The 22,973-nt window shown below is 53.2% G+C and overlaps 2 pseudogenes; both read left to right on the top strand.

Moving 5' to 3' along the window:
* Positions 1-6,171: 6,171 nt before the first annotated feature.
* LOC134950772 (5S ribosomal RNA) lies at positions 6,172-6,291 on the top strand (annotated as a pseudogene).
* Positions 6,292-6,614: 323 nt separating this feature from the next.
* On the top strand, positions 6,615-6,734 carry LOC134951067 (5S ribosomal RNA; annotated as a pseudogene).
* Positions 6,735-22,973: the final 16,239 nt, after the last annotated feature.

Genomic DNA, 22,973 nt, shown 5'->3' with positions numbered 1-22,973 from the left:
ATACTCTTGCTGGTGCCTGCTTGGTGTGTGGCTCCTTCTTCTCTGTGGGGTTTCCTGCTGCTTTCGAGATGGCGGCTGGCTCACCCCCTGTCGCTGCTGGCTACCGAGAGCTACCTTGTTGATCCTGCCAGTAGCCTTCTGCATCAACGCAGAATCTGGAGGGCTGCTGTAACCCAAAATGCTTGCCGTCAGCTGAGTGGCACAGCTGGGGGCTGTCGCAGGAGGTTTTCAGGTCCCCCTCCACCCTCGTGACAACCACCCTCATCCCCCCTTAGGCGGCGAAGGTGCGGGACAGGCTCTGCAGGGTGGTGATGTTGTCCGGAGGCGTCACCACCACCGGCTGCTCCTCCGCCCTGTCTGCAGGCTCCCCCCCCCCCCCCCCCTGCATCACCGTAGGATCCGGAGGGCTGCCGGATTCCCCAATGCTTGCTGGCGGCCGAGCGGCACGGGTCGGGGATGGATTGAGGATGTCTGCCCCCCCTCCATCCCGGAGGGGGGGAGGTGACAGCCACCCTCATCCACCTTAGGCGGCGGGGTGCGGGACAGGCTCCGCAGGGTGGTGATGTCGGCCGTAGGGGTCACCTCCACCGGTCGCTGCTCCGCCCTGTCTGCAGCCTCCACCCGCATCACCGCAGGATCCGGAGGGCTGCCGGATTTCCCAATGCTTGCTGGCGGCCGAGTGGCACGGGTCGGGAATGGATTGAGGATGTCTGCCCCCCCCTCCATCCCGGAGGGGGGGAGATGACAGCCAACCTCGTCCACCTTAGGCGGCGGGGTGCGGGACAGGCTCCGCAGGGCGGTGATGTCAGCCGGAGGGGTCAACTCCACCGGTCGCTGCTCCGCCCTGTCTGCAGCCTCCCCCCCGCATCACCGCAGGATCCGGAGGGCTGCCGGATTCCCCAATGCTTGCTGGCGACCGAGCGGCACGGGTCGTGGATGGATTAAGGATGTCTGCCCCCCCTCCATCCCGGAGGGGGGGAGGTGACAGCCAACCTCGTCCACCTTAGGCGGCGGGGTGCGGGACAGGCTCCATAGGGCGGTGAAGTCAGCCGGAGGGGTCAACTCCACCGGTCGCTGCTCCGCCCTGTCTGCAGCCTCCTCCCGCATCACCGCAGGATCCGGAGGGCTGCCAGATTCCCCAATGCTTGCTGGCGGCCGAGCGGCACGGGTTGGGGATGGATTGAGGATGTCTGCCCCCCCTCCATCCCGGAGGGGGGGAGGTGACAGCCACCCTCGTCCACCTTAGGCGGCGGGGTGCGGGACAGGCTCCGCAGGGTGGTGATGTCGGCCGTAGGGGTCACCTCCACCGGTCGCTGCTCCGCCCTGTCTGCAGCCTCCACCCGCATCACCGCAGGATCCGGAGGGCTGCCGGATTTCCCAATGCTTGCTGGCGGCCGAGTGGCACGGGTCGGGAATGGATTGAGGATGTCTGCCCCCCCCTCCATCCCGGAGGGGGGGAGGTGACAGCCACCCTCATCCACCTTAGGCGGCGGGGTGCGGGACAGGCTCCGCAGGGTGGTGATGTCGGCCGTAGGGGTCACCACCACCGGCTGCTCCTCCGCCCTGTCTGCAGGCTCCCCCCCCCCCTGCATCACCGTAGGATCCGGAGGGCTGCCGGATTCCCCAATGCTTGCTGGCGGCCGAGCGGCACGGGTCGGGGATGGATTGAGGATGTCTGCCCCCCCTCCATCCCGGAGGGGGGGAGGTGACAGCCACCCTCATCCACCTTAGGCGGCGGGGTGCGGGACAGGCTCCGCAGGGTGGTGATGTCGGCCGTAGGGGTCACCTCCACCGGTCGCTGCTCCGCCCTGTCTGCAGCCTCCACCCGCATCACCGCAGGATCCGGAGGGCTGCCGGATTTCCCAATGCTTGCTGGCGGCCGAGTGGCACGGGTCGGGAATGGATTGAGGATGTCTGCCCCCCCCTCCATCCCGGAGGGGGGGAGATGACAGCCAACCTCGTCCACCTTAGGCGGCGGGGTGCGGGACAGGCTCCGCAGGGCGGTGATGTCGGCCGGAGGGGTCAACTCCACCGGTCGCTGCTCCGCCCTGTCTGCAGCCTCTGCCCCGCATCACCGCAGGATCCGGAGGGCTGCCGGATTCCCCAATGCTTGCTGGCGACCGAGCGGCACGGGTCGTGGATGGATTAAGGATGTCTGCCCCCCCTCCATCCCGGAGGGGGGGAGGTGACAGCCAACCTCGTCCACCTTAGGCGGCGGGGTGCGGGACAGGCTCCATAGGGCGGTGAAGTCAGCCGGAGGGGTCAACTCCACCGGTCGCTGCTCCGCCCTGTCTGCAGCCTCCTCCCGCATCACCGCAGGATCCGGAGGGCTGCCAGATTCCCCAATGCTTGCTGGCGGCCGAGCGGCACGGGTTGGGGATGGATTGAGGATGTCTGCCCCCCCTCCATCCCGGAGGGGGGGAGGTGACAGCCACCCTCGTCCACCTTAGGCGGCGGGGTGCGGGACAGGCTCCGCAGGGTGGTGATGTCGGCCGTAGGGGTCACCTCCACCGGTCGCTGCTCCGCCCTGTCTGCAGCCTCCACCCGCATCACCGCAGGATCCGGAGGGCTGCCGGATTTCCCAATGCTTGCTGGCGGCCGAGTGGCACGGGTCGGGAATGGATTGAGGATGTCTGCCCCCCCCTCCATCCCGGAGGGGGGGAGGTGACAGCCACCCTCATCCACCTTAGGCGGCGGGGTGCGGGACAGGCTCCGCAGGGTGGTGATGTCGGCCGTAGGGGTCACCACCACCGGCTGCTCCTCCGCCCTGTCTGCAGGCTCCCCCCCCCCTGCATCACCGTAGGATCCGGAGGGCTGCCGGATTCCCCAATGCTTGCTGGCGGCCGAGCGGCACGGGTCGGGAATGGATTGAGGATGTCTGCCCCCCCCTCCATCCCGGAGGGGGGGAGATGACAGCCAACCTCGTCCACCTTAGGCGGCGGGGTGCGGGACAGGCTCCGCAGGGCGGTGATGTCAGCCGGAGGGGTCAACTCCACCGGTCGCTGCTCCGCCCTGTCTGCAGCCTCCGCCCCGCATCACCGCAGGATCCGGAGGGCTGCCGGATTCCCCAATGCTTGCTGGCGACCGAGCGGCACGGGTCGTGGATGGATTAAGGATGTCTGCCCCCCCTCCATCCCGGAGGGGGGGAGGTGACAGCCAACCTCGTCCACCTTAGGCGGCGGGGTGCGGGACAGGCTCCATAGGGCGGTGAAGTCAGCCGGAGGGGTCAACTCCACCGGTCGCTGCTCCGCCCTGTCTGCAGCCTCCTCCCGCATCACCGCAGGATCCGGAGGGCTGCCGGATTCCCCAATGCTTGCTGGCGGCCGAGCGGCACGGGTTGGGGATGGATTGAGGATGTCTGCCCCCCCTCCATCCCGGAGGGGGGGAGGTGACAGCCACCCTCGTCCACCTTAGGCGGCGGGGTGCGGGACAGGCTCCGCAGGGCAGTGATGTCGGCCGGAGGGGTCAACTTCACCGGTCGCTGCTCCGCCCTGTCTGCAGCCACCCCCCGCATCACCGCAGGATCCGGAGGGCTGCCGGATTCCCCAATGCTTGCTGGTGGCCGAGCAGCACGGGTCGGGGATGGATTGAGGATGTCTGCCCCCCCTCCATCCCGGAGGGGGAGAGGTGGCAGCCACCCTCGTCCACCTTAGGCGGCGGGGTGCGGGACAGGCTCCGCAGGGCGGTGATGTCGGCCGGAGGGGTCAACTCCACCGGTCGCTGCTCCGCCCTGTCTGCAGCCTCCCCCCCCGCATCACCGCAGGATCCGGAGGGCTGCCGGATTCCCCAATGCTTGCTGGCGACCGAGCGGCACGGGTCGTGGATGGATTGAGGATGTCTGCCCCCCCTCCATCCCGGAAGGGGGGAGGTGACAGCCAACCTCGTCCACCTTAGGCGGCGGGGTGCGGGACAGGCTCCATAGGGCGGTGAAGTCAGCCGGAGGGGTCAACTCCACCGGTCGCTGCTCCGCCCTGTCTGCAGCCTCCCCCCGCATCACCGCAGGATCCGGAGGGCTGCCGGATTCCCCAATGCTTGCTGGCGGCCGAGCGGCACGGGTTGGGGATGGATTGAGGATGTCTGCCCCCCCTCCATCCCGGAGGGGGGGAGCTGACAGCCACCCTCGTCCACCTTAGGCGGCGGGGTGCGGGACAGGCTCCGCAGGGCAGTGATGTCGGCCGGAGGGGTCAACTCCACCGGTCGCTGCTCCGCCCTGTCTGCATCCACCCCCCGCATCACCGCAGGATCCGGAGGGCTGCCGGATTCCCCAATGCTTGCTGGTGGCCGAGCAGCACGGGTCGGGGATGGATTGAGGATGTCTGCCCCCCCTCCATCCCGGAGGGGGAGAGGTGGCAGCCACCCTCGTCCACCTTAGGCGGCGGGGTGCGGGACAGGCTCCGCAGGGCGGTGATGTCGGCCGGAGGGGTCAACTCCACCGGTCGCTGCTCCGCCCTGTCTGCAGCCTCCCCCCCCGCATCACCGCAGGATCCGGAGGGCTGCCGGATTCCCTGATGCTTGCTCGAGGCTGAGTGAGCGGTATGGCTGGGGGCTGTCGTGGGAGGTTGTCAGTTCCTATTCCATCTCGGAGGTGGGGTGATAACCACCCTCGTCCCCCCTTAGGCGGCGGGGGTGCGGGACAGGCTCTGCAGGGCGGTGATGTCGGCCGGAGGTGTCACCTCCACCGGCCGCTGCTCCGCCCTGTCTGCAGCCTCCCCCGGCATCCCTGCAGGATCCGGATGGCTGCCGGATTCCCCAATGCTTGCTGGCGGCCGGGCGGCACGGGTTGGGGATGGATTGAGGATGTCTGCTCCCCTGCTCCCCTCCATCCCACTTTTATTTCAATCAATAGGGAATAATAAGGAGCCACAGCCATGCATTCAAGTGGCCAAATATGGGTGGATCCAGTGTCTATCAATTAGCAGGTCCAATTAACTACCATTACTCTTGCTTAAAAACTGCAACTCTTAGCAATCACATCACGTCCTGTGATCAAGCTCATTATGCGAAACGTACGTCAAGGAAGGATTGCAATCACGTGATGCGCACACGTGACCGCACCAGCCGGAATCCCTAGAACGGTCACCAGGCAACGGCCGCGAAGCTCCGTTCCTCGGACGGTGAGACTTCAGCCTTACGCCGCTGCAGCCCCCGGAGCCCAGGCACAGCGGCAAGCGGGACTCTCAGCGACGGCACCACTACTGGAGTTGGTATCGTATACCCTGCACCCCCTTTTTGAACTGCACTTAAACAATTCAGCTTGTCAGCACAGAATTTTGAGCAACCAGCAGCCATTAGAGCACTGCATGCATGGTCAGTAACAATGTATACGAACATTTGAAACAACTGAGATACTATATTTCCAATTATAGTTACTTTGTTATCTTTCAAATCATGTTTAAGAGCACTACTGGATAAACTGTACCAGCCAGCAACATCATAAGGACCCAATTGCCTCTTTCTCTCCACCAATTAAAGGTATACAATGCTGGGATAATTTATACTTGCTACAACCAACAATAGCAAGTCATTACAAACATCACGGGGAAATTTGTCAGTCTCATTTCTGAAATTGATCCCATTTTCAGTCAATAACTGTATATTCCAGCAAATGCCCTGAACTTCAATGCTCAGTAGGTTCTATTATTTAAAACAACTGTGCAAGTTTCCCATAACACTAGCAGTGACCTGCTGGCAAGCACATAGTTAAAGCCTGCTTTCCCATAACAGCGCAGGGATCTGCTACAGGTTCCAGGCACTAGTGCTAAAAAATCTTTATAGCATTTGTCTGGTTTAGTGCATAGGGGTGAATGATTATAACTTATATACTATTTTGTAAATTTACTGCTACACTTGCAGTGTGTGCAGTATAATTATACTTGGCACCTATACATGGTATAACCTGATACGGCCGTTCTAGTGCCCCTAGGACTTTCTAGGAGTGAAAGGCAAGTCCTAATTGTGGACGTTGTGTGGTTCAAAGAATTTTTCCCACATAATAGGCCTTCACTCATGTGTGTACTTTTCTTGTGGCTGATGTGTCACATGGTGACTAAGCCAGGTGGCTGCACATAATCTCATTTTTCTGTCGACCATTGTACCATATATGTTTACAAATCCTCAATATATAGTGGCTACACCATATGTACCTGGGTGACTCAAGAGGGTGAGTACAATATTTGCGGTCATACCTCACTGGAGATGCCCAATCTCTTCTGACCTTGGAAGCTAAGCAGTGAAAGGCCGGGTTAGTACTAGGATGGGAGACCACCTCTGAACACCCTGGTACTGCAACAAATTGACTCCCCAACACAGTGTCACTTATACATATATTATTGGGTACTCGGTTTTCACATGACCAATGATTTAATTCTCTGCATCTAGTGAAAGGCAAGTCCTAATTGTGGACGTTGTGTCGTGTCAAAGAATTTTTCCCACATAATAGGCCTTCACTCATGTGTGTACTTTCCTTGTGGCTGATGTGTCACATGGTGACTAAGCCAGGTGGCTGCACATAATCTCATTTTTCTGTCGACCATTGTACCATATATGTTTACAAATCCTCAATATATAGTGGCTACACCATATATACCTGGGTGACTCAAGAGGGTGAGTACAATATTTGCGGTCATACCTCACTGGAGATGCCCAATCTCTTCTGACCTTGGAAGCTAAGCAGTGAAAGGCCGGGTTAGTACTAGGATGGGAGACCACTTCTGAACACCCTGGTACTGCAACAAATTGACTCCCCAACACAGTGTCACTTATACATATATCATTGGGTACTCGGTTTTCACATGACCAATGATTTAATTCTCTGCATCTATAATGATCCATAATGGATATCTGCAGAATAAATGATGGTCACATATTACATGAGTCTCAATGTGCAATGATGAATTATTTTTGGTACCACAGTTATTAATTTCCGGCAATTGGTAGATTGTGATATGGATATCACGTACGATTTATAATCTTTTTTCATATTTTCGCGAAGCTTCTTTATTCATACTCAGATACTCCTTAAATCCTATTTTATTATTTACCTATTAAAAATGCTTTTACCAGTATCAACATGTTACAATGTCACCCTCTGAATTAGAGTGCTCCCAAAAAAGAGTCTACTTTCCAATACTTCTTTGTTTTGGGGTTTTTTCGCGGCGGGGTGCGGGTCAGGCTCCGCAGGGCAGTGATGTTGGCCGGGGGTGTCACCTCCACTGGCCGCTCCTACGCCCCGTCTGAAGCTTCCTCCCGCATCACTGCAGGATCCAGAGGGCTGCTGGATTCCCCGATGCCTGCTTGTGGGTGAGTGGCACGGTAGGGGGCTCTCGATTGAAGTTGTCCGTACTCCTCTCCATTCTGGAGAGGGGTGATAGCTACCTCTTTCCCCACTTAGGTGGTGGGGTGTGTGACAGGCCCTGCAGGTTGGTGATGGTGACTGCAGGGTTCTAAGGTTTGCTGGTTCCTTTACTTATTGGCCATGGTTGAATGTCATCGCTGTGCGAGGTTTTCGTAACCCCTTCACCTTGGAGGTGGGGGGGTCTGCTGTCATCATTTCTCACTTTGGTGTCAGGTTGAGATATTGGGCGCTGGTGGTTAAGTTTGTGTCGGCCTACTGATGATGTGTTGTCACCATTGAACTTCTCTATAAGAGAGTAACTATAAGATCAGACATTTGCTGCACGTGTAAAGCTGAGAAACTAGAGGAGCCTGAGCATCTCTGATATTATGACCAAACGTCACCAAATCAGTCAAAATTTGGCTGACTGCGGGGGTGGGCATATGGGGCGTCCCGTGCCCTCGCACCCAAAACTTCTTGCTCACCTGCGGCGCGCAGTGTCTCGTCCCGGGGACTTGGCCGGGGACAATCGGTTCGGCACGAGGGTCAGCGCCTCCGCCGGCCGGGTGGGTCGGCGGAGGGGCCCCTCCCCTGGTCCTCCCGTCCCCGGTGGCTGGTCCCTCCCTGAGCTTAATATTTGGCCGGAGCCCCCGCTCTCCGGGCTTAATAGTCGGAGGCGAGCTGCCCCTTCCCCAGGGCTGAACAGCTGGGGACCACCCGCCGACTGGCGGGGCCGGCGGTGCGCGCAGTGTCCCGTCCCGGGGACTTGGCCGTGGACAATCCGTTCGGCATGAGGGTCAGCGCCTCCGCAGGCCGGGTGGGTCGGTGGAGGGGCCTCTCCCCTGGTCCTCCCATCCCCGGTGGCTGGTCCCTCCCTGAGCTTAATATTCGTCCGGAGCCCCCGCTCTCCGGGCTTAATAGTCGGAGGCGAGCTGCCCCTTCCCCAGGGCTGAACAGCTGGGGACCACCCGCCGACTGGCGGGGCCGGCGGTGCGCGCAGTGTCCCGTCCCGGGGACTTGGCCGTGGACAATCCGTTCGGCATGAGGGTCAGCGCCTCCGCAGGCCGGGTGGGTCGGTGGAGGGGCCTCTCCCCTGGTCCTCCCGTCCCCGGTGACTGGTCCCTCCCTGGGCTTAATATTCGGCTGGAGCCCCCGCTCTCTGGGCTTAATAGTCGGAGGCAAGCTGCCCCTTCCCCAGGGCTGAACAGCCGGGGACCACTCGCCGGCCGGCGGGGCCGGCGGCGCGCGCAGTGTCCCGTCCCGGGGACTTGGCCGGGGACAATCCGTTCGGCACGAGGGTCAGTGCCTCCGCAGGCCGGGTGGGTCGGCGGAGGGGCTCTCCCCTGGTCCTCCCGTCCCCGGTGGCTGGTCCCTCCCTGGGCTTAATATTCGGCCAGAGTCCCCGCTCTCCGGGCTTAATAGTCGGAGGCGAGCTGCCCCTTCCCCAGGGCTGAACAGCAGGCGACCACCCGCTGGCCGGCGGGGCCGGCGGCACGCGCAGTGTCCCGTCCCGGGGACTTGGCCGGGGACAATCCGTTCGGCACGAGGGTCAGCGCCTCCGCCAGCCGGGTGGGTCGGCGGAGGGGCCTCCCCCTTGGTCTTCCCATCCCCGGTGGCTGGTCCCTCCCTGGGCTTAATATTTGGCCGGAGCCCCCGCTCTCCGGGCTTAATAGTCGGGGGCCGGCGGCGAGCGCAGTATCCCGTCCCGGGGACTTGGCCGGGAACAATCCGTTCAGCACAAGGGTCAGCGCCTCCGCTGGCCGGGTGGGTCGGCGGAGGGGCCTCTCCCCTGGTCCTCCCGTCCCCGGTGGCTGGTCCCTCCCTGGGCTTAATATTCAGCCCGAGCCCACGCTCTCCGGGCTTAATAGTCGGAGGCGGGCTGCCCCTTCCCCAGGGCTGATTATTGGGGGAAGGTTTTTATTCCCCCCCCCCTCCCATGGGCTGGACACACCTGCTGCCGGCCCATGTTTGTTTGTTGTTGTCGTTTTTTTTTTGGGGGGGGGGGGTTCTCTACGCAGGCGCTGCAGCGTCAGCGGATGGGGATTCTTGGCATTCCCGACGCTGCCACAGGTATTTTTCCCGTACTGTTTTTTTTTTCTGGAGGGGGGGTTTGTTTGTTTTTGGGTGTATGTGGTTTTTCTTTTGTTTTGGGATTTGTTTGGGGTTTTTTTGGAGGGGGAAAAGGGGGGGTGCTTTGTTCTTGTTTATTTTGGGGGGGTCTGTTTGTTTTTGGGTGTGTTGTTTTTCTTTTGTTTTTGGGTATTTTTTTTGGGGGGTGTCTTGTTCTTGCCCCAGGCACTGCAGTGGCGGATGGGGATACTGGACAAACCCCACTGCCGGACAAGGTATTTTTCCAGTACTGTTTATATGGGGGGTCTTTTTGGGGGGAATTGGGGGGTTGTTTTTCTTTTTCTTTTTGTGGGGGGGTCTTGTTCTTGCCCCATGCACTGCAGTAGCGGATGGGGATATTGGACAAACCCCGCTGCCGGCCAAGGTGTTTTTCCCGTACTGTTTATTTTGGGGGGGTCTGTTTGTTTTTGGTTGTTTTTGTGTGTGTTGTTTTTCTTTTGTTTTTGGGTTTTTTTTTTGGGGGGGTGCTTTGTTCTTGTTTATTTTGGGGGGGTCTGTTTGTTTTTGGGTGTTTTGGGGTGTGTTGTTTTTTTGGGGGGGGTTTGGGGGGGTCTTGTTCCTGCCCCAGGCACTGCAGTGGTGGATGGGGATACTGGACAAACCCCCCTGCCGGACAAGGTATTTTTCCAGTACTGTTTATTTGGGTGGGTCTGTTTGTTTTTGGGTGTTTTTGTGTATGTTGTTTTTCTTTTGTTTTTTGGGAGGGTGCTTTGTTTTTGTTTATTTTAGGGGGTCTGTGTGTTTTGGGGTGTGATGTTTTTCTTTTGTTTTGGTTTTTTTTGGGGGGGGTGTCTTGTTCTTGCCCCAGGCACTGCAGTGGCAGATGGGGATACTGTACAAACCCCGCTGCCGGCCAAGGTATTTTTCCCGTACTGTTTATTTTGGGGGGTCTGTTTGTTTTTAGGTGTTTTTGTGTATGTTGTTTTTCTTTTGTTTTTTGGGGGGTTTTTTTTTGGGGGGGGGTGCTTTGTTCTTGTTTATTTTGGGGGGTCTGTTTGTTTTTGGGTGTTTTGGGGGGTGTTGTTTTTCTTTTGTTTTGGGGTTGTTGTTTTGGGGGGGGTCTTGTTCTTGCCCCAGGCACTGCAGTGGCGGATGGGGATACTGGAGAAACCCCACTGCCGGACAAGGTATTTTTCCAGTACTGTTTATTTGGGGGGTCTTTTTTTTGGGGGGGTGTTGTTTTTCTTTTGTTTATTTTCTTGTTTTTTGTGGGGGGGTCTTGTTCTTGCCCCATGCACTGCAGTGGCGGATGGGGATACTGGACAAACCCCGCTGCCAGCCAAGGTATTTTTACTGTACTGTTTATTTTGGGGAGTCTTTTTGTTGTTTGAAAAATTGTTTGTTTTTGTGTATTTTTGTTTGTGTTTTTATTAGGGGGGGTTCGTTTTGGTTTTGCGTGTTTTTTTTTTTTTTTTTTTTTACCCCTTGTGCTGCAGCAGTGGATGGGGATATTGGACAACCCAGCTGCACTTTTTTTTTTTTTTTTAAACTGGGCAGGGTCAAAGCACACAGCATCACACACTCCCAGAAGTCCTTTGTTTGTCTCCCACCCCCAGAAGTTCACCATTATATCTCTCACTCCCAGAAGTCCTCGGTCTGTTTTCCACTCCCGTAAGTCCCTGGCTTGTTTCCTTAAGACAATGAACGCGGATGGGGCAGACAGTAAAACGGATGGCAGTGATGAAGACTATCTCCCCGACTCATCTGAGTTGAGCAGTTCAAATGACAGCAGCGGGGAAGAGACATCTTTTCACAGGAGACAGGCGCTGGAAGAAGCCGAGGCTTCCTCCACAGACGGCGGCCTGAACCGACGGACACATCACGGCGTGTCAGTCCAGGTTCTTACCCAAAAAGGGGATGGTTCCAGAACATATAACAAGAAGAAAAACTTCTGCCTATGGTGTGAGAGGCCATATTCCAAAATTGCGAGGCACGTGGAAGCCGTCCACCGCAGTGAGCCAGAGGTAGCAAGGGCACTGAGCTTTGACAAGAACTCCAGGGAAAGGTCAGTGTAGCTGGACCTAATTCGCCACCGGGGGAACTTTGCACATGATATCGGTGTTCTCCGTGAGGGCAGCGGTGTCCTACTACCTTGCAAGCAGCCGGCCAAAGCAGTAGCTCCCCAAGATTTCATGCACTGCGCACACTGCCAAGGTCTGTTCTCCAGGCGACACCTGTGGCGACATGTGAAGAGGTGCCCTCTTCGAAAAAGGGGTGGCCACCCCAAACCTGGTAGAACTCGGGTCCAGTCCCTGTGCACTTACGCCACACCCGTTCCGCCAGGTGTTGGCACCGGCCTGTGGAAGTTGTTGAGCCAAATGAATTATGATGATGTGGTACCTGTGATCAAGGGGGACAGCTGCATCATGCAGTTCGGGCAGCACCTCTACAACCGACTGGGGTCTGATGTCAGCAAGCACGAGTACATCCGCCAGAAGCTCCGAAAGGTGGGTCGTCTCCTGCTGCATGCGATGAAGGTCACTCCATTGCAGAGCATGAAAGATTTCATCCGCCCACCCAACTTTTTCCATGTGGTGCATGCCGTTAGGAGCCTGGCTGGCTACGATGACAAGACCAACACCTATAGGGTCCCCTCGCTGGCCCTGAAGGTGGGCCACAGCTTGCAAAAGATTTCCGCCATGGTTGAGTGCCAGGCGCTGATGGAGGGCAGTGCCCTGACAGTGGAGAGCGCACGGAGCTTCAGGAAACTGTACGAGGCGAGGTGGAGTGAGCTCATCTCAGCTGCTGCCCTGAAAACCCTACGAGATCTAAAATGGAATGCCCCACTCCTCCTACCCTTCACTGACGACGTGAAGCGATTGAACCTGTACCTCCTTGACCGGCAGCGGGAGTACTTGGATGGGTTATCTGCCCACCCTTCTGCAAAGCAGTGGTCAATGCTGGCCAAGGTCACCCTCACACAGTTGATCCTCTTCAACCGCAGGAGGGAAGGTGAGGTGTCCAAGATGCGGCTATCCTCATTTGAATCACAGCACACAGCCGAACTGCAGGGTGACGTGGCCCAGGCCCTCTCGGAGATGGAGAAGGCTCTCTGTCACCACCTCACCCATATTGAGATACCTGGTAAAAGAGGCAGGAAGGTTCCCGTCCTGTTATCCCCATGCATGCAGAAAGCCATGGAGCTCCTGACCGCGAAGAGGGCAGAGTGTGGTGTCACCCCTGACAATTTCTACATGTTTGCCAGGCCAGCCGCCTTATCACACTTCAGGGGATCTGACTGCATTCGTCTCTATGCCCGGGAGTGTGGGGCCAAGCAACCCGAAGCACTGTCCTCCACCCGCCTCCGGAAGCATGTAGCCACCCTTTCCACGGTCCTCAACCTAAGCGACACCGAGATGGACCAGCTAGCCGATTTTCTCGGACATGACATACGGGTGCATCGACAGTATTACCGTCTTCCAGAAGGTACCCTGCAGCTGGCCAAGTTAAGCAAGCTCTTTGTGGCCCTGAAGCAAGGGAGAATGGCTGATTTCAGGGGCCGCAGTCTGGAGGAGATCTCCATTGATCCAGATGGTAAGTATCACTGGACGAGTGGCTCCAGGGACTGACACTGTAAGTGGGCTGGTGTGACGGGGTTTACTGTCTTTCTCTATTTCCAGAACCAATCCAGGTGGCAAGTGATGCAAGCCAGTGAGGTGACAGGGGTGCACACCGAGAAAGAAGCAAACAGTGTGGCAGTGGAGGGAGCCATTCCTAAAGGTGGGTGCAACCTTCCATGCTGGTGGGGGGGTTGGTGGGGGGGTGGCCTTGGCTGGTGATGGCTTTGCAGGGTGACTGACCTTTCCTTTCCCACATAGGTGACAGCAGAGGTCCTAAGAGAAAGCCATGGACCCCAGCGGAAGTCAGAGCCGTTGAAAGACACATGATGTGGTTCATCCACTCCTGCAAGGTTCCGGGCAAGAAGGATTGTGATGGGTGCCTAGGGGCTGAAACCCAAGCACTGAAGGCTCGGCACTGGCTTTCAATTAAATTCTACATAAAGAACTGAATAACTGCGATAATGAGAAAGAGCATGAACTAAATAAATAAATAAAAAATAAGTAAACAAACACATGCATACATACACAAATAAATAAATGAATAAATAAATCAATACATAATAAAATGTGGGTGCCATTGCACCCGGTGGCCACCTGGGGGGAGGGTGTCACACATAAATTGATCCATATATTATGTCCCCATGGTCCCCTCCCAGGCCGCGCACGCCCACACCCTCTGTCCCCTTGCACAGGCTCCAGGCTGGGCCATTCCAGGGGTAAGGGAAATGGTGTCCCCGTGAGGGATGTTCCATACATGGGTGCCGATGAGGTCACAAAAACAAGTATGTGTGTGTGTGTGTGTGTGTGTGTGTGTGTGTGTGTGTGTGTGTATATCTCACATTACCATGTCTAGGGACTCTGTATCTTGTGCTGCAGAGTCTGTATCTTCACCTGATGAGTTTATTCCATGCACTCAGGCCTGCCGCGTACCTTCTCAGCCTTCTGAGTCCGGACCCCCATGGGTGGATTCTATAAGGGGAATGATATCCCAGCTTTCAACTAGGATATCACATAATGAGAATGTACCGCAGGCTTTACAACAATCTGTAGCGGTTTTGCAGTACTCAGCTCCCACTACCTCATCTAAGGCCCCTACTAGATACCCTAAAAAGCATGCTCTTGCCCAGATAATGCAAGCCGACACAGATACAGACTCTGATACAGGGGACGGTGATGGGGATATGTAGGGGGGGGAGATGCATCCCTTGCTAAGGGGGTGCAACTCATGATTAAGGACATAAGGGACATTTTACACATTACTGAAAAAGTACCTGAGCAGGTAGAGGAGGCTTCCTTTACCGACAATAAGAAATCCTCCCTTACCTTCCCTGCTTCTAAGGAGTTAAACACCTTATTTGAAAAATCCTGGGAAAACCCAGAGAAAAAATTTGAGATCCCAAAAAGGGTTCTCATTGCTTTTCCCTACCCTGAAGAGGACAGAAAAAAGTGGGAAAACCCGCCTATAGTAGACGCTTCTGTATCTAGGTTGTCTAAAAAGGTAGTTTTACCTGGTTCAACCACTTTGAAAGAGCCAGCTGACCGTAAGATTGAGACTATGCTCAAATCAATATACACAGCTACAGGCGTGGCTTTAGGGCCCACGATTGCTTGTGCATGGATTTCTAAAGCCATAGTAAAGCGGTCAGGCACATTGCTAGAGGATATGGATAGGAATGACCTTGATTTGTTTTTACATCACATACAGGATTCGAGGTTTCATGGTGGAGGCCATGAAGGACCTTGGCCACCTTAATGCAAGGGCTTCTTCCATGGCTGTCTCGGCACGCAGAGGACTCTGGCTGTGACAATGGTCTGCGGATGCAGAATCCAAGAGGACTGTGGAGAACCTACCCTTCACAGGTCAGGCTCTGTTTGAGGATCTCCACGGCAACTGCGGATAAGTCAACTTTCCTTCCCTCAGCAGCACCATCGGCTAGGAAATCTTATTCTACGTCTACGATGCAGTCCTTTTGGACCGCAAAAGTTAAAAAGTCCAAACCCCTTTCCACTTTCTTTAAAGGTGGTCAGGGGAAATCTAGAAAACCTGCACCAACAGGTTCCCAGGAGCAGAAGCCAGGTTCTGCTTCCTCCAAATCTTCAACATGACAGTGGACCTCCCAGACTGGAAACCGTGCAGGTGGGAGCAAGACTAAGGGATTTCAGTCACGTCTGAACATCAATATGCCTGGACCCCTGGGTACAAAACAGAATTGCCCAGGCGTACAGACTGGAGTTTCAAGAACTCCCACCTCACAGATTCTTCGAATCAGGCTTACCAGCTTCACTGACAGAAAGTGCTATCCTAAAGGAAGTCATTTGAAAATTGGTACAGACATGTCATTTTTCCGGTTCCACCTCACCTAACAAACAAGGGTTATTACTCAAAACTGTTTGTGGTACCGAAGCCAGATGGTTCGGTAAGGCCGATATTAAACCTAAAGCTATTGAACCCCTACTTGACGTAATTCAAATTCAAGATGGAGTCTCTGAGAGCGGTGATCTCAGGACTAGAGGAGGGGGAATTCCTAGTATCCCTGGATATCAAGGATGCGTACCTTCATGTTCCAATCTGGCTGCCTCACCAGGCTTATCTGAGATTTGCGCTGCTAGACTGTCACTATCAGTTCCAGGAGCTGCCATTTGGCCTCTCCACAAGACCGAGGGTGTTCACCAAGGTCATGGCAGAGATGATGCTACTCCTCCAAGCAGGGAGTCAACATTATTCCATTTCTGGACAATCTGCTGACAAAGGCATCTTCCAGGGAGAAGCTGTTACAGAGCATTGCTCTCTCAACTCGACTACTCCAGGATCACAGGTGGATACTGAACCTTCCAAAGTCACATTTGGAACCAACAAGGAGACTGTCCTTCCTGGGGATGATCCTCGACACGGAAGTACAGAGGGTGTTTCTCCCAGTGGAGAAAGCGTTGGTGATCCAGTCAATGGTCCAGGATGTCCTGAAGCCTGCCCGGGTATCTGTTCATCAGTGCAATCACATTCTGGGGAAGATGGTTGCTTCCTACGAGACTCTACAGTATGGAAGATTTCATGCACGGTCCTTCCAACTGGATCTCCTGGACAAATAGTCGGGTTCTTATCTTCACATGCACCAGCGGATACGCCTGTCGCCGAAAGTCAGAATTTCACTCCTCTGGTGGCTGCAATCTTCTCACCTTCTTGAGGGCCGAAGGTTCGGGATTCAGAATTGGATCCTTCTAACCATGGAAGCAAGTCTCAGAGGTTGGGGAGCAGTCACCCAAGGGGAAACTTCCAAGGAAAGTGATCAATTCTGGAATCCATCCTTTCGATAAACATTCTGGAACTAAGGGCCGTATTCAACAACCTTCTATAAGCGGCACATCTTCTACAAGATCAGGCCATTCAGGTTCAGTCGGACAATGTAATGACGGTGTCCTACATAAACCGACAGGGCGGAACGAAGAGCAGAGCTGCAATGTCAGAGGTAACAAGAATCCTCCTCTGGGCAGAAAAGCATGCGGTGGCACTGTCAGCGATCTTCATTCCGGGAGTGGACAACTGGGAAGAGGACTTCCTTAGCAGACACGATCTCCATCCAGGAGAATGGGGCCTCCACCTGGAGGTGTTCAAGGAGGTAACAAGTTGTTGGGGTGTACCTCACGTAGACATGATGACCTCCTGCCTCAACAAGAAGCTTTGTAGGTACTGTTCCAGGTCGAGAGACCCACAGGCAGTGGCGGTGGATGCCCTGGTAACTCTGTGGGTGTTCCAGTCGGTGTATGTGTTCCCTCCACTTCCGCTCATCCCAAGGATTCTCAAACTAATAAAAAGAACAAGAGTTCAGGTGATCCTCATTGCTCCGGACTGGCCAAGAAGGGCTTGGTACGTGGATCTTCTGGAATTACTGCTGGAGGATCCAAGGCCTCTTCCTCTTCACGAGGGCCTTCTGCAACAGGGGCCATTCACTTATCAAGACTTACTGCGGCTACGTTTGATGGCATGGAGGTTGAATGCCCGATTTTAATTTCGGAAGGGCATTCCGAAAAAGGTCATTCCTACCCTGATACAGGCTAGGAAGGGAGTAATGTCTAAACATTACCATTGGATTTGGAAAAAGTATGTGTCTTGGTGTGAATCCAAAAAGTTTCCTACGGTGGAGTTTCATCTGGGACTGTTTCTCCTCTTTCTGCAAACAGGTGTGGATGTGGGCCTACACTTGGGCTCCATAAAAGTCCAGATTTTGGCCCTGTCCATTTTCTTCCAGAAACAATTGGCTGCTCTCCCTGAGGTTCAGACTTTCTTGAAAGGGGTTCTGCACATCCAACCACCTTTTGTGCCTCCTACGGCACCGTGGGATCTTAATGTGGTGCTGCAGTTTCTGCAATCGGATTGGTTCGAACCTCTATAGGAGGTTGAGGTCAGAGTTTCTTACTTGGAAGACTGTCACACTGTTGGCCTTGGCATCTGCTAGGCATATGACAGATTGGGGGCATTGTCCTACACGAGCCCATACATGATTTTCCATGAAGATAGAGCTGAGCTCAGAATGCGTCAGCAATTTCTTCCTTGCTTTTCATATCAACCAACCTATTGTGGTGCCAGTGGCTACTGACTCCTCAATCACATGAAAGTCCTTGGATGTTGAGAGGGCTTTGAAAATTTATATGAAGAGGACTTCTCGTCACAGGAAGTTGGATGCTCAGTTTGTCCTTTATGCTCCAAACAAGGTTGGGTGTCCTGCTTCTAAGCAGACGATTTCTCACTGGATTAGGTTCACTATCCAGCATGCTTATTCTACAGCAGGCTTGCCATGTCCAAATTCTGTTAAGGCCCACTCTACCCGTAAATTGGGTTCTTCCTGGGTGGCTGCCCGGGGTGTCTCGGCTTTGCAGCTTTGCCGGGCGTCTACTTGGTCAGGGTCGAACACATTTGCTAAATTCTACAAGTTCGATACCTCGGCCTCTGAGGACCTTCAGTTTGGTCAATCCGTTCTGCAGGAGCCTCCGCGCTCTCCCTCCCATACTGGGAGCTTTGGTACATCCATATGGTACTAAATGGAACCCCAGCAACCTCTAGGACGTAAGAGAAAATAGGATTTTATTTACCTACCAGTAAATTATTTTCTCGTAGTTCATAGAGGATGCTGGGCGCCCACCCAGCGCTTCGTTTTCCTGCATTGTTACTTGTTAAGTACTGCATTGTTACTTGGTTAAGTACTGTTGTTCAGCCGTTGCTGAATCGTTTCACGTTGGTTAGCTTCGCTTTCCTTTTGTTATGTGTGAGCTGGTGTGAATCTCACCATTATCTGTGTATTTCCTTCTCTCAAAGTATGTCCGCCTCCTCGGGTCTGGTAGGAGGGGCATAGAGGGAGGAGCCAGCCCACACTATTAAACTCCTAAAGTGCCCATGGCTACCAAGGGACCCGTCTATACCCCATGATACTAACTGGAACCCCAGCATCCTCTACGGACTACGAGAAAAGGATTTACTGGTAGGTAATTAAAATCCTATTTTTACCTTATCGCCAGGCAGCTCGCATGAAGTCCCATAACTGCGCACTAAACAAATGTTTTGCAGGTTTTAATTGTTCTAGACTAGAAATCCACAATGACATTGGAGGTCATTCCGAGTTGATCGCTCGCTAGCAGTTTTTAGCAGCCATGCAAACGCTATGCCGCCGCCCACTGGGGAGTGTATTGTAGCTTAGCAGAAGTGTGAATGCTTGTGCAGCCGAGCTGTGCGAAAAAAAATTTGGGCAGTTTCAGAGTAGCTCTGAACCTACTCAGTGCTTGTGATCACTTCAGCCTATTCGTGTCCGGATTTGACGTCATACACCCGCCCAGCGAACGCCCAGCCACACCTGCATTTTTTCAGACACGCCTGCGTTTTTACAAACACTCCCTGAAAACGGTCAGTTGACACCCAGAAACGCCCCCTTCCTGTCAATCTTCTTGCGGCCATCAGTGCAAAGGAAAACTTTGCTAGAACCTGAGCACTACCACAGGGCTTTGTATCCATACAACGCGCGTGCGCATTGCGGGCCATACGCATGCACAAAAATGTAGTTTTTTCACCTGATCGATGCGCTGCGAAAATCGGCAGCGAGCGATCAACTTGGAATGACCCCCATTGGACGGTCCTGAGCCTGATGCTTGTCCTACAGTCAGGAAGAAAAATAACATTATTTATTAATCAATGTTTTTGCTAGAGATGTGCACCGGACATTTTTCGGGTTTTGGTTTTGGATTCGGTTCCGCGGCCGTGTTTTGGATTCGGACGCGTTTTGGCAAAACCTCCCTGAAAATTTTTTGTTGGATTCGGGTGTGTTTTGGATTCGGGTGTTTTTTTACAAAAAACCCTCAAAAACAGCTTAAATAATAGAATTTGGGGGTAATTTTGATCCCATAGTATTATTAACCTCAATAACCACAATTTCCACTAATTTCCAGTCTATTCTGAACACCTCATACCTCACAATACTATTTTTAGTCCTAAAATTTGCACAGAGGTCGCTGGGTGACTAAGCAAAGCGACCCAAGAGGGCGGCACAAACACCTGGCCCATCTAGGAGTGGCACTGCAGTGTCAGACAGGATGGCACTTAAAAAAATTGGCCCCAAACATCACATGATGCAAAGAAAAGGGAATAAGAGGTGCACTGTGGTCGCTGGACGGCTAAGCTAAGCGACACAAACACCTCAATATCACAGGAATTATTCATTCTAATCAATGGTATTATTGGTCCAAATCACTGGAAGAAAATGGAATGGATGGATACTTGCAGTGACACAGAGCTGCAAGATACAGCAATGGCCTACTGTACACAACTATATACTGTTGGGTCACCAAAATGTTGCACTGTAATACTATATATACTGCTCACAAAAATGCCGCACAGATATGGAATGGATAATTGCAGTGACACAGAGCTGCAAGATACAGCAATGGCCTACTGTACAACTATATACTGTTAGTCACCAAAATGCTGCACTGTAATACTATATATATATACTGCTCACAAAAATGCCGCACAGATATGGAATGGATACTTGCAGTGACACAGAGCTGCAAGATACAGCAATGGCCTACTGTACTGTACTACTATAATTATTATATAGATGACAGATATAACGTTACATTGTGGGGGAATCCAGTATACGTTCTGTCACCAGGTACCAGTGAATGACCACATCATGTATATAGGTGACAGATATAAAGTTACATTGTGGGGGAATCCAGTATACGTTCTGTCACCAGGTACCAGTGAATGACCACATCATGTATATAGGTGACAGATATAAAGTTACATTGTGGGGGAATCCAGTATACGTTCTGTCACCAGGTACCAGTGAATGACCACATCATGTATATAGGTGACAGATATAAAGTTACATTGTGGGGGAATCCAGTATACATTCTGTCAATAGGTACCAGTGAATGACCACATCATGTATATAGGTGACAGATATAAAGTTACATTGTGGGGGAATCCAGTATACGTTCTGTCACCAGGTACCAGTGAATAACCACATCATGTATATAGGTGACAGATATAAAGTTACATTGAGGGGGAATCCAGTATAAGTTCTGTCACCAGGTACCAGTGAATGGCCACATCATGTATATACTTATACTGGTGGTCCCCAGTCCCCACAATGCAGCACACTGATCAGATATTTGCAGCACACTGAGCACAGATATGGAGCGTTTTCAGGCAGAGAACGTAGATATTTTCAGCACACTGAGCACAGATTATTTGCAGCACACTGAGCACAGATATTTGCAGCACACTGAGCACAGATTACGGAGCTTTTCAGGGAGAGAACGCTGCCACGTCCTCTCCGTTCAATCTCCAATGCACGAGTGAAAATGGCGGCGACGCGTGGCTCCTTATATAGAATACGAATCTCGCGAGAATCCGACAGCGGGATGATGATGTTCGGGTGCTTTCTGGTTAACCGAGCAAGGCGGGAAGATTCGAGTCTGCCTCGGAACCGTGTAAAATGGGTGAAGTTCGGGGGGTTCGGATCCCGAGGAACCGAACCCGCTCATCTCTAGTTTTTGCACTGTACTCTATAATCTCTCTGGTATTTCATTGTTTGAAAACATGTTCATTTATTCAACTAGATCTTTATAATTTGTTTTCATAAATGAAAATATTTTAGGAAATAAAGGAAATTTAGCAAATTTATAAACCTGCCATTTTCACCTCTTATTGTTACCAGGCTTGCAGGCTTTATTAGCAATTCCTTATTTACAAAGTAATGTTTCACCATCGCTCACACTGCACTATCAGCACCTACTTATAAGCCTTCTCCACGGCATCTGGCTGATTGCACGCAGGGCCGGATGGGGGGGGGGGGGTTATTGGGGCAAACGCCCCCCCCCCCTAAATTTCAGATACAGCCATGCCCACTTAGGAACTGTCTGTTTCTACAGCTCTAGGCACGGGGGTGAGCTGCGATGTCAGCGCGTCTGCTGTGCAGGGACCCGCGGCCAGCCAGCAGCTTTGTAATGAGTCATTCTGACTCTTTAGGGTGCTGCTGCTCAATTGCTGTGATTAAGAGGATGCCGTCCGGCTGGAGGAGGACAAGGAGGAGGGACAAAAGGAGGCTGCTTCTGGGACTAATCAGATGACATGTACGTATTATGTACTGTCAGACAGCTCTATTCTGAGTAACAGTACAGTGTTGTGGCAGTGTCCTGTCAATGTTACTGCACTTTGTGTTGGTAGGCAGTGTGACAGGGCAGGGGTGCAGATCGTGAACTGCATTAGGAGAAGCTGCAGTTGCACTCACTTCCGCTGTTTCATTATTCTGTAAAGTTATTTATCAGGTAGAGATGTGCGGCTGGTACTTTTCGTGTTTTGTGTTTGGTTCTAATTCCACTTTCGTGTTTTGGTTTTGGCTTGGTTTTGCCAAAACCACCCTTTCGTGTTTTGGTTTTGGTTTTGGATATGGGTGATTTTGGAAAAAAAACATAAAAATGGCTAAAATCACAGAATTTGGGGGTAATTTTGATCCTACAGTATTATTAACCTCAATACAGTCTATTCTGAACACCTCACAATATTATTTTTAGGCCAAAAGGTCGCACCGAGGTGACTGTATGACTAAGCTAAATGACACAAGTGTGCGGCACAAACACCTGGCCCATCTAGGAGTGGCACTGCAGTGTCAGACAGGATGGCAGATACAAAAAAAAGGCCCGAAACAGCACATGATGCAAAGAAGAAAAAGAGGTGCACCGAGGCTGCTGTGTGACTAAGCCCAGCGACACAAGTGTGCAGCACAAACACCTGGCCCATCTAGAAGTGGCACTGCAGTGGCAGACAGGATGACACTTTTCAAAAACTAGGTCCCAAACAGCACCTCATGCAAAGATGTAGAAGAGGTGCAATGAGGTAACTGTATGACTAAGCCAAGCAACACAAACAATTAGCCCATCTAGGAGTGGCATTGCAGTGGCAGACAGGAGGGCAGATATCCAAAAAAAAGGCCCCAAACAGCACATGATGCAAAGTTGTAAAAGAGGTGCACCGAGGTTGCTGTATGACTAAGCTAAGTGACACAACCACCTGGCCCATCTAGTAGTGTCACGCAGTGGCAGAATGTGGGCCGCAATTGTTTGGTCCACTGACAGTATCTCCTGCACGCCCCTGTCATTTTTCAAAAATTCGGAAATTGGTGGATTTATACGGCAGTACCCCAGGACTAATACAGTAGTACCCCTGGACTCATACAGCAGTGTCAGACAGGATGGCACTTTTCAAAAACTAGGCCTCAAACAGCACCTCATGCAAAGATGTCGAAGAGGTGCAATGAGGTAGCTGTATGACTAAGCCAAGCGACACAAACAAATCCCACTGGAATTATATGTCCAAATCACTGGAATTATACAGCCAACTCACTGGAATTAAATGGCAATATCACTGGAATTAAACTGGCAAAATCACTGGAATTATACGTCCA

The sequence above is a fragment of the Pseudophryne corroboree genome, chromosome 8 (genome assembly GCF_028390025.1).
Source record: "Pseudophryne corroboree isolate aPseCor3 chromosome 8, aPseCor3.hap2, whole genome shotgun sequence".
In the NCBI taxonomy this organism is placed as follows: Eukaryota; Metazoa; Chordata; class Amphibia; order Anura; family Myobatrachidae; genus Pseudophryne; species Pseudophryne corroboree.
The sequence above is the reverse complement of the archived record's forward strand: the minus strand, read 5'-3'. Positions and strand labels throughout refer to the sequence as shown.